We start from the raw sequence: 15,222 nt of genomic DNA on the forward strand, positions 1-15,222 counted from the left end.
CAAAATAAAGTAGCATTGTTTTAAGGGACTGTTTTTTTCTGGAAATTTGTGCTAGAGTCTGAGATTAAAATATTACTTTTATGAGCATGAACCAGAATTTTTAAAAATGATCCTTCAGGGATATTTCTGGCTTCCAAGTCAGCATTTAGTGACTTTTAAAACTACAGCAACAGTGCTATGATGAACAATGTGATCCAAGAAAGATTATGAGCCACAGTTATATACAGCAGATGGCTTTCATGGTTAGCTCTTCCAGGTAATCTACCAGCCAGATTTAAAAAGGATTAGGGTTAATGAGTTAGGATAACCCATCAGCTAGAAAAGTTTCATTGCTACCACATGCTGGACTGACACAGTTCTTCTATATCATGCAATGTTTAAATGTTATTTGGCATCTAATCTGATGAAGGCAAAAAAGTACAAGAAAATGCATAAAATATATCACCTGGCATATATTTCCCAAACTTTCTCTTATAGTATTATTTTGAGTACACAGTTGCATTATCAATTGTATTTAGAAGCTTTCTGCAATTTTGGTCAAAATTAAACTATATTTCTACTGGCCCTTTTTGTGGTTTTATGATTTTTTCAGATTGGATGCCTGATAACGTTTAAACATTGCATGATATAGAAAACTCCACCACTTCCCACATCTGCATTCACCCTGGAGATGACCACTACATATGTGCCTATCACGTGGAAGCAATGAAAATGTTTTAGTTGATGGATTACCCCGTAGTACCCAAAATGCATCCAGGCTGGTAGAGTAGGAGTAGGTGCAGCTTCTTCACAAGCTCCAGAAATGAATGCATCTCATTTACAAAGGTGTGTGACAGCAACACCACCACATTTACCAGGATGCAAGGATGCTCATCTGCTGTTTCACAAACCCAGTAAGCAACAATTCAGTAATTTCACATCTCTGCTGTGAAAGTCGTTACATTACATGCCTACTTGCTATAGCGGAAAATTTGCAGCGGCTTGTATAGAATCCATGGCAGACACTTCAGTGTATTCAAAAGCACATATTTTACCCTACAGTTGAAGGCTGTTGGTGAGGAGTAGCTGTCTCTCAATGGGAAACACCTGAAAAGTTTAGTATTTTTATGCCAGGTGATGAGCCTACAGTATGATCTGCACACATCCATCAAGGACCATGGCCCAGTGCTGTGTGTTCAGTTTCCAACAGTGAGTCTCTCCCTAAATCTTTTTTCTCCTTTCTTCTTTTCTCTGTTTACTTTCTATGAATTCTCTGAAGTGTTTCCAGTCTGAGTTTGCCCAGCTTCTCTTCTGATTTGACTTTCCATTTCCCCCCCGCCCCCCCGTTTGAACTTCACTGCACCCTAAGGAGTGAATGGAGGCAGGCTACATCTGTGGCTCTCCTCATAGAACAGCTTGGGGCTGAAGCAAAAAGACAGATTGCTCCGCTTAAAAAAATAAATTGAACGTACCCAAAGAAAAGCGGATAGGATAGAACAGGGAACCTAGTGGGTGGTAAAGGACAGCTAAGACTTGAATACCTGGGGAGGAGGGTGGGCATTTGAATCAAACAAAATATATACATCTATAATGGAAGCCACATGGTTAGGATAAAGAACTGAGAGCCAGGCTGCTCCTGACAAGAAAGATGGGGCTGCAGGTAAGGCACTGCACTGGACCTCAGGAGACCTGTGTTCAGACCACAGGCACTGGCTTTTTACTTTGCCCAGGAGTGCTCAACCCTGGCTCAGTCCCAGGCCTCGCCCCCACTCCACCCTTCCCCCAAGCTCCAACCCCCACCCTGCCTCTTCCCGTCCAGCTTCAGGCCCTGCCCCCACTCCACCCCTTCCACCAAGGCCCTACCTTTGCCCCGCCTCTTCCTGCCACCGCTCTGCCTCTTCCCACCCAGTTCCACCCCCTCCCTCAAGCACGCCCGGTCCCTGCTCCTCCTCTCCCTCCCATGCCTCCTGCATGCCATGGAACAGCTGATCACAGCAGGCGGGAGGCGCTGGGAGGGAACAGTTGATTAGCTGGGCCGCTGGCAGACAGGAGGCACTGGCGGGGAGGGAGAGCTGCCGGCCAGTGGGTGCTAAGAACCCACTAATTTTTTTCCATGGGTGCCCCAGCCCTGGAACACCCACGGAGTCAGTGCCTATGGTTCAGACTCTGGCTCTGCCACTGACTTTATGTGACCTTGGACAAGTCACTTAGGGTCAGATTTTCAAAGGTATTTAGGTATATAAAGATAGGTGCCTAGTGGGATTTCTTAAAAGCACCTAAGAAGGTTGGGCACCTAATTCCCATTGAAATCAAATCCCTGTTGGTGCCTATCTGCAGGGCAGGCCCGAGACCAAATGGTGCCCCAGGAGAGGAGCATCTTTGGCATCCCCTATATCCATTTGTTAAATGGCTGGCTGACAACATTTTAGGAGGTTTTAGGAAAATCTAGTTCTCAGAAAGTCTGGAAGATTCCACGAGATTCTACAAAGGTCCAGAACATTCTAGAAGGTTGGTGAAAAATGAATCCACATACAGAATACCTGAAACATTTTACTTCAAACATTCTACTTTCCCTTTTGTCGCTAACAACAAAAACAGCAGCCTGAGCTCAGTGCTCTCCAAGCCTGGCATCCCAGACGATCACCTGCCCCTAAATCTGGCTCTGCCTATCCGCATCTTTAGGTACCTACTTATCTTTGAAAGTCTGGTCCATAAGCTCTCTGTGCCACTGTTCCCCATCTGTATGATGGACATAATAGCACTGCCCTAGCTCATGGGAGGTGTTGTGAGGGTAAATACATTAAAGTTTGTGTGGTGCTCAGATACTGTAATGATAAGTATAAATTCCTAGATGTATAAATCGAAGACGAACCTTTAGTCTGCTATATGGCTTCATGCAAGGCACTTGTCTATCTTGGGCCTTTGTCAACACAACTGTGTTTTGGAGTGGTTGGCACACTCAGGAAATAGTTAATCAGTAGCTTTCAGTAGTGGCCAGGTAGCTGCCTTCTGCTCTTGGGTTATGTTAAGCCATTGAAAGCGTTGTGATGATGTAATGCTTCTCTCTGCACTTCGTTGACTGCCTCTGTTGTTATTCAATATCCTACAGGGGAGTTGTGTGGCTGGAGATCCTGAACTAGCCAGCGAACTCTAGATCTCATACTCATGATGTTGAATACAGCTATCAGTAAAGAGCAGTTATTGTTCTAATCTGCTTCTTGGCTGTTAATTAGTGTTACTTGATATACAGCAAATTGTCAACATAGCATTTTAAATAAGGAGGATACGATAGAGGGAGCAGTAAACTGTACAAAGCATACGCTATCTTATAATGGACCTTAAATCAGAGATGGGTCAGAACCAAAAAAAAATGGACCTGAACTTCCATGACATTTGGGTATGACTATATCCAAATGTGAACTTTGAGGCTCAGGCAGATTTCTGCTCTAAACTTTTCCTACCATCCCCTTTCCTAGTTACTGCATTCTTGTGTTACACCATGACTATAATTAATTAGCCTGCAAGAATATTGCATTTTTCTTTTTCTACCCTCCATCTGTACACAATATTTTCTACTTTCTGTCACTTTGACTGTAACTATTCCTAACATTATAACAACACATTGCACTTACACGGCACTTTTCATCCCCAGATTTTTAAAATAGAGGTCAGAATTACTTTCATTGTACAGATAAGAAAACTGAGGCACTAAAATTAGAACCATGGCAGTCCGGGCAGTGGGATGGGTTAGCTGCCCCAAATATGATCCTGTCCAAGACCCTAGGTACATACATACTCAGAGCAGTTAGTCCATTCCACACTTACACCACCATTGCTGCAATTCTATTTTTAGTATGCTAGTTTGATCAGAGCGGGTGCCAGAAATTACACCACCATCTCCAGTGTACAGTATATCTACCCTGAGGCACCTTTACACTGCCTGGGAGTGTGAAGGGGCCTTAATGTGAGTGTAAACATGACATTTATGTTCACTTTAAGGACCTTTGACATACAAAGTGATGTAAAAGGGCCTTGGTGTCAATAAGACTCAGGCCCTAGAGTTTAAGGACCTAATGAAGTTGCATGTAATTAACATACCAAACCTCTGAATCTGAATTACTCTACTTTTGACAGAATGACAACAGATCACAAACTAGCCTCATGCAAAAGTCTCTGGAGGAATCAGTTCTACTGTTCTGTGACTTGTCTTCATTTGCTAATTGCTAGTTAAGTTCTCTTAGTGATTTCTTGTCAAATGGTTAAAAACTGAAGTGCTGAAAATTCTTAGTAAATGTATGTGCTGGAACTGGGTGATTTTTATTTTTACACAGTGAGATCTTTTATGAAGACTTGCTTTAACTTTGAAGATCACCTTCCTAGGGAAATGTGTCTTTCAGACATGCCAAACATTCGCTTTGAGTATGAAACTTTTTGTGCAAACAAATACTGTTTTTCTGCCTATCCAAGGCCCTTATTTATTTTCATTGCATCTACTCTCGAAACTACTGTGATAGTATTTTATCAAATGCCTCTTGCTTTTCCTTTGAGTTTTGGTTTGCTGATTATTCATTGGGTGTATTCCCTCTAGAGTCCCCAACCAAGACAGGGCTCAGTAGTGTTGTGAGCTGTACAACCAAATTAGAGAAAATCCCTGCCCTGCCCAGTCCCTTACAATCACTCAGGCCAGTTGCTGCCCGTGCTTAAAGCCTCACTGGAATCTACCACAGGTCACTGGTTCAAACCTGGCCTACAGTGGTAGTTATTGAAAGTTGGTTCCAATTTTATGAGGAGTTCTCAGATATGACAATGCTTAGCATGGTATAAAAGCCTGGATGGATAGACTGTTACATGTCTCAATTGACGTGAGCTCAATCAAGTGTATCCATATCACATAAAACCAATATGAAAATTGCCACTAATTGGTATTCTTATTGGCAATCTGGCTTGTTCACCTAAGGGACCTTCTAATCTTCCTTTGATTGCTAAAACAAAATTAGGTTATAAATGAAAAGATAACATTTATTATATAACATCTAACGGAGGTCAACTCTCTCTTCCCCATATACACCAAGCGTGTGTACACACAGGGATGCTGGGGAGTTTGAGGAAAGAGCTGATTTATGCAGTACCCTTGTGAACAGTCACAGCAAAGAGGTCATTGGGTGAGTAGCGATGTTAGTGGTGTTGTACCAGTTCTGTGAATAAACAGGGAGCCTAATCTTCAGGTCTGTCAACTTCTTATAAGCCATAAATTCTCACCAAAACACTTCTACACCATCCTATAATACAGAGAACATAATAAAGAAAAGCGTTTCTACCTTAAGAGAGAAGTGGCCCATACTTCATTACACATTGCAAAGGAGTTCAAGTCCAATAAGAATGCCCAGCCAAGTTTTTTCATTTAAATCCCTCTTCATTCTAAAGCATCAAATGCATAGGTACAGTCAAATAAAAAAGCACTGCCCTCTTTGCAAAAGAGAGGTGCAAGCCCCAGGGTGATTCGTGCAACAACTTGTCACAGTAGGTTTGCAAGTGTGTGCCTGCCTGTTTGTTCATGGATTTGGTAAGAAACATGTACTTTCCATGGAAGCTTCTATACTGCAGGCAAGAAACCATAACTCCAAGATAAGAAGTCCTACACCGAGAGAAAACATCCACCAATACACCACAGGAACTTCTGTGTTTTTATAAAACATATATTCAGTGGAGAAAAAAAAAACTGTGGAGCAATAAATCATTGTAATGACCTCACCTTCTATGGTACAGTGTTTAATTTTTTTCCTAATTCCATTAACATTGTTATTTTTCTAGAAGAAAAGCCTGGCAGAATTAATTTCGTTTTAATTAGAGGGATGAAGCAATGGATTTGTAGGGCTTACAGGTCCTTCAAGCTGTGTTGTGAGGATTCATAAAACTAGTTTGAGTTTACAAAAGTTTCTTCTTATTATTTACACTGTTTTTTTTTAAAGGGGAAAGAATTCAAAACAGGCTCTCTAGCTAAAGGGAGGCTTGTGCTAAGTATTGACAAAAGAGGAACGTTGGGAGTTATATAAATAACAACACATTGTTAAACTAGGCCATAGCAATTCTATGTTCAGGATATGTTTGCTCTTTCCCACAAATTTTTCCAAGGTCCCTGGTGCTCAATGCAGAACTGGGTCCCAAATCTGGAAGCTCACTACTCTTCTTCCATTGGGTTTGCTAAGGAGAAACTGAGAATGAGGCCAGCTGTCTGCTACACCATGCAAAGTAATGCACACTGGAAAAAAATAATCCCAACCATACATGATGGAATCTTAATTTGCTGTTACCACTCTAGAAAGTGATCTTGGAGTCATAGTGGATAGTTCTCTGAAAACATCTGTTCCATGTGCAGCAGCAGTCAAAAAAGCTAACAATGTAAGGAACCATTAGGAATGGGACAGATAATAAGACAGAAAATATCATAATGCCACTGCATGCCCACACCTTGAATATTGCATGCAGTTCTGATTGCCCCATCTCAAAAACCGGTATGTTAGAACTGGAAGTAGTACAGAGGAGGACACCAAAAATGATTAGGGGTATGGAACAGTTTCCTTAGGAAGAGAGATTAAAAAGACTAGGACTGTTCAGATTTGGGGAAAAAAAAAACTAAGTGAAGATATGATAGAGGTCTATAAAATCATGACTGATGTGGAGAAAATCAATAAGGAAGTGTTATTTACTCCTTCACATAACACAAGAACTAGGGGACACCCAATGAAATCAATAGGCAGCAGCTTTAAAACAAACATAAGGAAGTTCTTCTTCACACAATATATAGTCAACCTTTGGAACTCATTGCTAAGGCTGCAAGTCTGTCACAGAGGTCATGGAAGTCACCCCTCTCCCCTGAGCACCAGCAAGCACCCTGGAATCCCCCCACCAGCACCAACGAGCACCCTGGAATCCCCCCACCAGCACCAGCGGGCACCCTGGAGCCCCCGCCCTCCAGTGCCAGCAGGTTCCCCGGAGCCGCCCCCCCAGCACCAGCGAGTGCCCCAGAAACCCCCCCTTCAGAGAAGCAGCTGCACCTCCAGAACCCCCAAACACCAAAGATTTAGTCAGGGGTATTTATAGTACAAGTCATGGACAGGTCACGGGGCCATGAATTTCTGTTTATTGCCTGTGACCTGTCCATGACTTGTACTAAAAATGCCCATGACTAAATCTTAGCCTTACTCATTGCCAAGGGATGTTGTGAAGGCAGAAGTATAACTGGGTTCAAATAAGAACTAGATAATTTCATGGAGGATAGGTCCATCAATGGCTATTAGCCAAGCTGGTCAGGAACACAACCCCATGCTCTTTGTGTCCCTAAACCTCTGATTGCTAGAAGCTGGGACTAGAAGAAGAGGCTGAACACTTGATAAAGTGTCCTGTTCTGTCCATTCCCTCTAAAGCATCTGGCACTGTCCACTGTCAGAAGACAGGATACTGGGCTAGATGGACCATTGGTCTGACCTGGTATGGTTCTGACCATTATTTTCCTGAAAGTGATTTTCTATAATTTTTGAACTGAGATTTCAGCTTCAGAAAGATAGAGATAGACGAGATTTTGTTTGGTTGTTTAAGATCTACAGTCTGGGTAAAAATGATGGACATTCTTTGATTCTGAGAAATGGTCCCCAAAAGGCCTATAAAGTAATTTTATTAGAGATCAGCTCTTGGTCATTTAGATTCACATTTGTAAATATGTCATTAAACAGTCAGGGGCTTGCAGTGAGTGTTGTGTGTGGAAATATTAAGTGTAACAATGGCACCTGGACTAGTAAAGCAATCACCTACTCAAATGAGATGTGCTGAGAAACACCAAGAGCTGCATTGCTGCAGAATCAGGAGAACAGCATGTCTTGTTCAAGCGCTGCTCATCAGTCGCATGTTCGGAGGGCTTGCTACTTCCAAGAAAGAATCCGCTGAAGGGGATTTATTACAGAATCACTCTCCCTCCTCCTTCTTTGTACACCATCTGCAACTGATATGCTTCTATTACCACCCCCACATTCCTATCTCAGAAACAATAGACAGATATGGCTGCAGCTGACTAGCTAGCTGATACAAAAATCAAACACCTGCGTACCACATATGCACAGCTGCAGCGTGCCACGGCTGAGCTATCTTTTACAACCCATATATTCTCCAGTTGCTTTACATAGGGTGTGTCAGTGAGTGCATGTCAGAATGTGCAGAAAGATGGGGAAACCAGTCAGAGAAACAAAGGCCATAGAATAATTTTACGAAACAGTTTTTCTTTTCATTGCTCTGCTTTTAATCATTGACCCCAAAGGCCCCCTGCAGGGAGTCATTGAGGGGGACATTTCTCAGTGTTGTTCAATGTGTATATATGAAACCAACTGGGGAATTGATTAAATGCAATAATCGGAGGTATCGGCTGTCTATGGATAATACCATACCACACATGCTGCATCTGATCCTGATTCCATCTCTGTGTTATCTCCTTGATTCATAAAGATGGAGAATTAGATGCAAGACAGCTAGTTAAGGTTCCACCCAGGTAAAGGGGTACTGTATTATTGGACAGACCTAGAAAATACACAGAAAATCGTATTTGCTCTCTAGCAGCACTGTTTAATTGTCTGTATTGTACCTTGGTGCAAAATACTATAATCTATTATTATGAATGAGAGGGTTTGACTTAGATGTTTAGACAAGGTATGCACTTTGGGGAGTTACTTTTGACCATGAGCAATCTATCTAGTCCATCCTTCCTACCCCTGGGAACACAGCTGTCAGCAGGAGGCAGAAGTAGCATTCTGCATATCTGAAAAACTGAGAAGCTGTGATCCCTTCTTGTGGACGCAGGCCTGCCCGTAGTGATCTGCAACTTTGTGACCTCTCGGTTGGGTGACTTTAATGAAATTACATGGTTTAATGGAACCACTCACAGATTTCAGCCACTGCAAAACATGGGAGCACATGAGTTCAAATGGTGAGAATCACTGACACTCTGCAAACCTGAGTGGCTGCATGTCAGTGCTGTAATTTTAGCAAAGTCCTAAATAATAGGGACCAATTTACCAGAGGAACCATCTGCTTCTCCGTGTTCCATTATGGCACCTGAAATGAGTGGGAATGGTCCAGCTGCCTGTTCTGAGACAGGGAGGGCATTTGCTTTTGGGAAACACAATAGCTGGTTTAGCAGAATATGTTGGAGGATTCCAAAATATATAATGTATTTAGTGTTCCATTTATATGCTGCCTAATGAGTGTTAATTGGTTATAAAGGACATCCAATAAATTGTATATCATTTATTTTCTATAACATACCTTGTTGACCAATAACAACTTACAAGTGTATAGAATATGCATATTTTTTGTATTAAAAATATGGTACAATAAAAGTTGAAAGTCTAATCTGGTACTTCATGCTATGCTGCAACAAGAGATTTGAAACTACTGGAAAAACTCACTTTTTGCCTCTGTGGACTCGGCTACTGAAAAACAGACCCTGATTACTTACCTCACTCATTACTCACAAAAGATGTGGTTTGTGCCTACAGCCATCACTAGAGAAAGACGCACTGGGGCCGCTAAAAGAAAACTGCGAAAAACAGTGCTTGTGGAATAAAACTTTAAAGCTAAAAATAAAACATCAGCATTTTTCAGTGTCTGGCTGAATATTGTCCCTATTATTCTTATTATTCTAATGATTCTCCCTGTTATTTATACCACTGAGCCAAGGTTTCCAGGCATGTGAGAAAGTTATTCAGAAAGCTGAAGTGAGAGATATACTTGGGACCTATTTATGCTCACTTAATAAGGCCTCTTTACACTGCTAATATGGTGTAAAGGGCTTTCATGTAATTGAGAATCAGACCCTTCCTTTAGATCCTGTAGATCCTTATGTGGTTTTACTTATTTTTTTAAATATAAACTTTCATACTGAAGTTTTGGGGTGCTCCATACAGCAATTTAATTTCTGATGTAAATTCACTGAAATCAGTGGGGATTAAACCAAAGATGAATTTGGACCATTCCATTTTTAAACTAGTTTAAATACTTTGATAGTATAAAAAAGAACACCGAAAGAGCAAATGATGTCATAACAAGAATTAAAGTAGATTCTTTTCAAAATTTATATGCAGGAATGTTATAGATTCTACCAAGTTTCGTGGATTTACACCTAATGATTCTCAATGACAGCATGCGGCACATTGGAGTCTGTAAGTTGCAGTCCGCATCCTCAGTTTTACTAGTTAATTCCCTTTCTCTCAGTTAAAGATTAACATAAGCATTTTCTGCATAAAGGCAAGATATTTTCCCTTAGTAGTTACAGGACTTTAAAATAAGTCTTTTAATTGATTTTTCAAGTAAACACTCATACGTCAAATGTAAACCAAACAAATAGTCACAGTCCAAACAAATATAAACACAACTCAATTTAACATGTTGCAACAGTCAGACAAATGTGTCTAAAGCTAGAATAAGGGCCTGTTTCTACTCCCATTTAAATCAGTAGGTGTTTTGCCATTGACTTCAATGGGCAGAAGACTGGGGGCGTATTTAACAGTTATCTTAATGAAGAAATGTAACAAATTATGATAATACGTAACATCAATAAGGAAAATAGACACTTCAAACTGGTCATTTCTGAGGATTTAAAATATTCCTTTCAAAACTGTTGAGTTTAAAGATGTTCCAATGCAGAGGTTTTAACATCTGCTGCCAAGCTTATAGTGGACTAGGAAATACTAGAAAATGGAACAAGCCATCACTGAGTATGCTTACAGAGTTTATTTACCTTGAGCTAATTAACAGTCAATTAACCTTTGTAAAGGTTAGTCTGGACACTCCCCTGCCATTTGAAGTTCACTCTAGAGATCAGCCTAGAGTAAACTACAAACTTTTGTAGCCTGAATCCAGTGTTTGAGGAGTGTCCAAATTAGTCTTTATAAAGGTGTTAGTACCTGTAGTTAGGAAACACAAGCCCAGAGAGAGGGATGGAATAGATGGCCTAGAATCGTTTCCACCTGTAAGGCCTGGTCTATACACAGCATTTGTACCATACCGCTTTATCAATATTAGTTTAGAAACTGGTACAGCTAAATCAGTGACATCCCCTGGTGTGGACACAGTTATACTGGGATGAAGGTGCCTTATACCAGTATAGCTTATTCCCCTACTCCCAGTAGAAGCAGCTTTATATCTGTATAACTGCACAATGTCACCGATTTAACTTTATCTGTTTCCAAACAGATCTAGTTAAAGCAGTACAAAAACTGGGTTTAGACAAGCCCTTACTTCAGTGGTAAAGCAAATGGTAAAAACAGATATATACAGGGTTCAACCCAATTTATCTAAAATGTTTGAAGGATATCAAGATCATTTAGCTAAATGGGGTTCTGATAATGATGTGGGAGAGGGAAATGATTTGGTGACAGCAGACTCAGGATAAGAGGACTTTAAAATAAATGGAGTCATATAAGTAAAAGACACAATCTCTCTTCCACTCCCATTCCTAGCCCCTATGTACATTAAAACAAAAAAATTGCAAATTTGATCCTGAAATTCTCCATCTACCTACAGGCCTCCCACAGCTGGTTTCAATCTGACAGTACACCAGAACTTTTCTTTCTTTTTTCCAAATCAAAAGAGAAAAATACTTGAAACAAATTTATAACATAAGATGTCTGTTCATAATTGAAATCATTTCATGCAGTTTAAGCTATTTTTTAACTCGAATACTGCACTGATATTTTATTTTAAGACTTAATTATAGGTGAAAAGGAAGAGCATACATTTAAACAGGGCACTGCTTCTTTTCTGTTCTATTTTCATAAATGCCCCCCTTTCTGTCCCCCTACTGTTTAGCTTTTGCAAATGTACATTCCCTTAATATGAGAGTCTCTCTTAATGAAAAGTCATACAGGTTTTCAAAATTATTATTTTCATAGGGATATACAAACATAGATCTAGGAAACATGATTGCACATGTGGAGATATGAAAGCATTTTTTTAAAGGCTCTTTGGAGGAGATGGCTTATATTTGTAGATATTCATAGGCTGAGTCAAACTCACACCATATATTTCATTCACATTTTTTGCTCTATAGGATGGTATAATTTCACATGAGGTTTTTGTTTTAAATTGTGTGTGAAAATGTAGTGTTAAGGAAATATTTCACGCATCTATTATTTAGAGGACCTTTACCCGAGTCCATTAAAGTCAATAGGAGTCTTTCTATGAACTTTAATGGACTTTGGATCAAGCCCTTTATATTCATACTTCAAGAGACAATGGCAAGGCATTCTTATTGTCTTATAGATTAAGAAATCCACTGGCATGCTGGATGATTTTTAGATTCGGCAGGCATTTATGGGTATCAATCTGGGGCTGTCTCTCCCAGCTGGAGAAGATACCCAGGCTGGTGCTGATCATTAAAAGTCGAGCAAAGCTGTGGCAGGAGGGGCTTGCCACCCCAAACACGTGCTTACAGTCGCAGATGGGTATGTACTCAGATAGCCAGCTCCTCCCGCTGCTTGCGCCACTGTAGCTACAATCTATTTTTAATGCACACCAGCTCAATGAGAGGTAACATGAGTATGCCTCTTGGAGCTGGCAATCACTCCTACAGCTTGACGTGTAGACACACCGTATATTTAATGTGCTAGAGCTAGTGCAGGTATGTCTCAGCAGGCTGGAAATTACAGCCCCCCCAGCTGGAAGTGAAGACAATGCTTTTAGTTTACCTGTTCTGTGCATGTTCTAAGGCACTGTAAATTGTGGGAAGTGTTTCTTTGTTTCAGAAGTATCAGAATGCTCATTGTACCATTGTGACAGCTGAACTTATAAACCCTATAAAACATTGCTGATGTGCCAAGGGTTGATGGACTGAAAAAGCCTTTGCTTCAGTTTGACTTTTTATTCTTACCAATCCCCATTCACATTTCAGCAAAATTAAATACCCTTCTGTTTAGGTGCCAACATCTGATGGGAGCAGTAAAAGAAGTTAATTGAAAGCTATTGGCTGTAATACCAAGTCAAGATAAAAAAAAAACGGTCATGGTTTCCTAAAAGTTCTGTAGCCATGATATATGGTAATTTAAGACTATAAAACACAGAGACCTTGCATTCTATTCTTAGGGGTTTCCATTAGCGCTACTCTTTTTTCCATTAAAGTTACTCTTTTGACTTTTAGAGTAATCTGTCTGAATCATGGTTCTACATGAAGTGTTTCCCATTCCCGCAAAACATGCTGATCTTACTTCTCTATTTCTTTTACAGCAGCTAGTGTGGGAGCAAATATTGACTGTGGCGTGACACTCCATACTCTTTATGGAAATATGCTTATCATATGGATATGGCATAATTGAGATATATTTTATGCAAAATGGGTCTTATAACCTTTCCAATGATACCTTACAAGTTACTGACTGTGATTATCATTTGGTATTAAACACTATGCTGGAACTTATAGTAATTTTCCACTAACAGGAGGGAGAGGTCAAGTTTGGGAAACAAAATATTCCCCCCTTATGTAAATCATATTTAAAGCTGGGGAGTAAGGCAAACAGGACTCGCCTCCATTGCCTACCCAAGGAGAAAGACTGCTGAAAATGCCTGAAGAGACAAAGGAACTAACCTGATGGAAAAGGCAGGGGTGAGTCCAGACTGAGACAGGGGTCCAGTCTATAAGAAGAGATAACTGGAATTCTAAGCTACAGAAACTCTGAAACGGGCCTAAAAGATCATTTAGGATGAGAAATTACTTCTTGAAACCAATCTCTTTAAGATCTTAAGCTTAGTATGCGTGTTTTGTTTTATTTGCTTAGTAAGCTGCTTTGTTCTGTTTGCTATCCCTTATATTCACTTAAAATTTGCCTTTGATAATTAATAAACTTGTTTTTGTTTATTATTAAACCCGGTTTGTGCAATTTCTAACAGGGGGCAAGAAGCTGTGCATATCTCTCTTCACATTGAGGGCGAGGGGGAATTCTTATGAGCTTGCGCTGTGCAGATCTTTCTATACAGTACAAGACATACAATATACCTTTGGGTCTGCACTCCAAGTGAGGTGGGCACCTGAGTGCTGGGTCATGTCCCTTAAGCTGAGTCTTCCCCTAGCTGATCTCAGTGTCTATGTCTTTCTGCAGCTGGGTGTGGCCCTGCCTGTGTGTGTGTCCTAGAGGAGGCCTAAGAGCCTGGCTCAGCAAGACAGGATAAAGGGAGCCCAGGTGGCAGATCAGGCAGGCTCAGTGGTATCCCAGTATATTGGGTGGCACCTTAAATGGGGGGCAACCCATCACACTGACCACCCTTACAGAGAATAATACCTAACTCCACTGAAATCAATGGGACTACTTGTGGTGTAAGGGACCGCTCTGCGTGACTAAGGAGACAGAATCAGGCCCTTAAGAACTCAGGCCTCAATTCTGCAGTTGGCAGAATGCAGACAGGTTGCTGCACCCTTGTGACACTCCACTGAAGTTGATTGTGCACTGTCAAGTTCGGGATTGGGATCTGAGGTCCCAATCCAGCAAACACTTTGGTGAATGGGACTAAGTACAGAAGCAAGCGCTAAACCCAGTAGTAAGTGTTGTAGGATCAGCTCCTAAGGAAGCAACTGTACAAGAAACAATTTTAAACAAGGAGAGAATTGCCTTGTTTGGGAGGTGGATGGGGCAGAAACTAGTTTGGTGGGTTTTGAGGGGGATGATGGAGAAGATCGGCATGAATGGGAAAAGCTGGTGGAATCTACGTCCTTACCCAAAGCTGTAAATGTACTTGCACATCTGTGAGTACAGCAGCAGGTGATTCCTTGAAAGGCACCTGCCTTCCCACCCTCCTGGTGTGGCACTGACTGAGAGCAGCTCACATGCGTAGAGCTGCAGGTGTAGGCCAAGCTTCTCTGCCCTGCTCTTGTGGCACTCAGCTCAGCTTTGGATGCCCTCCTATAGGGTTACCATACGCCCAGTTTTTCCCGGACACATCCGGCTTTTCGGCAATCAAACCCCCGTCTGGGGGGAATTGCCAAAAAGCCGAACATGTCCGGGAAAATGCCGGCAGGGCACTTCCTCTCCCGCGGCTGCTCTGCTCCTTCCCTGACTCTTCGGCTCTGTTTAAGAGCCGAGCTGCCTGAGCGCTATGGGCTTCAGGCAGCCCCCTTGCCTCCGGACCCCAGCTGCCGGCCGGGCACTTCCCCTCCTGGGCTCTGGCGGCGCAGGGTCCAGAGGCATGGGGGCTGCCCGAAGCCGGTAGCGC

Source organism: Trachemys scripta, chromosome 1 (genome assembly GCF_013100865.1).
Source record: "Trachemys scripta elegans isolate TJP31775 chromosome 1, CAS_Tse_1.0, whole genome shotgun sequence".
In the NCBI taxonomy this organism is placed as follows: Eukaryota; Metazoa; Chordata; order Testudines; family Emydidae; genus Trachemys; species Trachemys scripta.